We start from the raw sequence: 3871 nt of genomic DNA on the forward strand, positions 1-3871 counted from the left end.
TTGATTTCCATATGACGTGAGATAGCCATGGAGAGCCTTAAATGAATGTGATATGATTCTGATGTTGTCAAGCCCGACCTTATAAAATACTTTCCATATCATTCATATGATTGACAATATGCTTGCATACTTGGAAAGCCCCGAAAGAAAAATCGTTAAAAGACAACAATGTACCAAATGGTACAAATAAGTTAATTTAAGCCTCGAACTAGATCAAATAGAGAATTTAAAATGAAATTAAGAATATTAAAGTCCCAGAATGGTTTAATATGGTGATTTGGAGTTCGATGATCAATTTGGAGTCAAACCGAAATTTTTACTGTCTAAGGGCAAAATGGTCATTTGCCATCTAGGGAGACAATGGGAATTTTTAGAAAAAAAATTTTTTTTGCCCCATTTGACTTATTGGAGTATAATTTGAGGGTTTGGCAGTGAAAAAGTTTAATTTCGGTGATTTTTAGAGTGTAGGGGTAAAATCGTAATTTTACCACTCGCGAACAAAATTTGAGATTTTGAGAGAATTTAGATCAAATTTGACAAATTGGAGAATGGTATGAGTATAAGGGATGAAAAATATGTCTATGGGCAATTTTTCAGTTTTTGGGGCAAAAATGTAATTTTTGACTTTTATAGGGGCAAAAGTGTAAATTTTAAAAATTACTCCACCAAGACTTTGGATAAATCTGAGAATTTTATCTAAGCTATGGATATGTGGGACAAGTGTATGGTGAAAATTTGGAAACAAATGGATGGCTAGAGTTTAAGGAATTAATAAAACATTAAAAAAATGAATAAAATAATATTATATTATTTTAGCCTTTAAAAAGGTAAAAATTCCAGAATTATCATCTTCTTCAGCTGTCCAAACCAGGGGAGAAAAGGGGGAAAAGAACAAATAAGAACCCTACTTGAAAATTTGGGGAAAATCAAGAGAAATCAAGAAATCAAGCATTGAAAAGGTGAATTTCATTGATTTTCCTTGTGATTTTCACTATCCATGCAATTTTTTCTCATTTCCATGCAAAATTAGAAAGTGGGTATGGACACCCATGCTGGCCAAACCTCCATGGATGAGTTTTGAGCTTGATTTTTGGTTGATTTTAATTAAATTAAGTGATTTTTGTTAAGTTATATTGAAATATAGCAAAAATAAGCTAGAGATATAATTTTCTCCCATTGAAACCCATTATGCCGAATTTTCTAGGAGAATATTGGCTGCTGATCTTGATGTTTATTTGAGGAATTATAATGAATAATGATGAATTATGAGCCTAGAAAAATAATAGGAATTTTCGGAGCAAAAATATAAATTTTTACCCACTAGGGGTATTTTTGTAATTTGCTATCGAGACTAATAATTTCCACCACACTGAGGGACATTAAGTCAATTTGGGTGCAATTGAGGTATAGAAACTAAAAAAAATTAATTTGGAGTTTAAACGGACGCGTATATCGATTTATCGGGTAAAATACCGAAATAGGCTAACACCGCATTTAGGCAAAAATTTAGACATTTTTGCATTCCATATCAAGCATTAGTAGTCTAAATTAGTTTAATTTCAATTTAGTACCAATGTGGTGAATTTCTCGATTTTGTATTGTGTCAAGGTGGTGAGTCCTCCGATAAAGGCAAGGGAATTGCACCCGAGGACCAGTAGTCTGAGTATTTCAAAAATCCCCACTCTAGATACGGTGAGTAACCTTACCATCATTTTAATTATCTAAAATATGTTTTTATTCGGTTTTGGTGAATTTTATGAAAATGAGTTCAAATGGTAAATTTTTACATTTTGTAAACAAAATGAGTTTAAATGAAAATATTTTATAAATTGTCTAGAAACGAAATAACGATTTTGAAAATAGAGTAATTGGAGACCACTGATATGTTGTAAATTTAAAATTGAATTAATGGCTTATGTTATTGTATTGGCATGACTGGTTGGGCTGTGTTTTTTTTTTATGAATTGTATGAATTGCTTTATTTTACCCTTGCAGGTTGGGTAGTAATATATTAGCCCTGTCATGCTGTCAAAATTTTATTGTATGGTGGGTTTGACCTACTGCAGTGGGCTGGGTTCTGTGGATTAGCCTATTAGAGGGGCACAGAATCCTGTTATATTTTTACCTCGGTTGGAGAGGCGAGTAGGGTAACTCCCGAGGTATAACTTTAAAGTTCACTTCACGCCAAACCACCACGTGAAGGGAAACTCGGCCAACGCCAAGGAACGACTATGTTTTCAAAAAAAAACATGACTTTCTAATAGCCTTGGCGGACTCAGTTGGGATAGCCCTCAGCCAAGGTATCCCAGATAACTGAGTATGATAATAATTTTTGGCATGAGCCAAGCTTTTTAAGAAATTCATAAGTCATACTGATTACTTGCTTTAAATAAATTGATTTCATTTGGTTGAAATAAGTTGAAAGATGATAAATTACAATTTGATAAAATGTTTTAATAGTCTCATTTTACTCGACTTTAGATATTTTGAGTGATGTTTGTTTACTCATTGGGATTTTATAATCTCACCACCCTCATTTTCACCCATTTCAGGCTCAGAATAGATTGTAGATAACTGATATCGACGAGGATTACAGTTGAACTTGCCACATCCAAAGACTGTAGGTTCATTTCTTTTGATACTTTTGATCATTCGTGGGCCCACTTGTAATTGTAAATTAAATTCTATACTTTGGTTATCTGTATTACGGTATGTAAGAATTTATTTTGCTTTTACGCTATAAAAATTATTTATGCAGTGTTCTTAAAATATCGTTTTATGTGAAAATTAAATATTTTTATTTTATTATAACAGTCATAATTTCATTTTAAACGAATGTTTTAGACATCCAAAATTATTTTTGATTATGAAATATGTGTTTTCCACTTACATACTATACTTTTAGATATTTTGAGATTTTTGGGATAAATGACTAAAATACTCCTGTGAGACGAAAATTATTATTTTATTTGTTTAAGTTGGAAACAGTTTAAAATCTTTTAGAATATGGTATTTGGAAACAGTTACCCACAGGGAAAATGAGAAGCTGATATTAAAGCCTTGCGGGGTTCCGGTTGACATTCCGGGTAATGAATGTCGATCGAGACGTCGCAGCTGTTGTCACGGGCTCGATGGGAGTTCCGGGTTATGACAGATGTGATACTCCGATGACTAAGTGTGCTGTGGAGAATGATTTGAATAACTTTGATCAGCTTCGAGAGTAAGCCTAATGATAAGGGTGGGGATCTTCGGAGACATTGAGGATGATGATATACCCTCATATTGGAGATTTAGGGATAATGATATGCCCTAGACTTTGCAAACATCTAGTTGCATGGAAGGTGCATATCTTACATAAACACATATGATTTTGTTTATCTGCACCACTCATTGAGTATTATAGTGCTCACCCATTTGTATACCATATGCAGATAAATAGGCCACAGAGCTATGTGGTAAAAGCTGTCCAGCGATAAACCAATTTTGGCATCCAGTAAGTTCTCCGTTTTGGTCACTCCGCTGAGTAAGTTACAACCTTCCGTTGTGGATACTCTTTGTAGGCACTAGGTGCCATGTTATATTGTGTGTAAGGGTTGTTATGTACAAACCCACCTTGATTGGCCAATGGATGGCCTTTGACCATTTGTATAAACTATGTGCCAAGGATAATGTCACGACCCGGAACTCCCCATCGAGCCCGTGACAACCGCCGCGAAGCCTCGACAAACATTATTCACCCCGAATGTCGATCGAAACCTCGCAAGGCTCTCGTATCAGCTTTCGCACTTCCCCGGTGAGCAATAGTTATCAAATAATCAAAATACGAAGGATTACAAATTATTTCCAAATCATAACATAACATTTTTTTTTT

Source organism: Theobroma cacao, chromosome 5 (genome assembly GCF_000208745.1).
Source record: "Theobroma cacao cultivar B97-61/B2 chromosome 5, Criollo_cocoa_genome_V2, whole genome shotgun sequence".
NCBI lineage: Eukaryota > Viridiplantae > Streptophyta > Magnoliopsida > Malvales > Malvaceae > Theobroma > Theobroma cacao.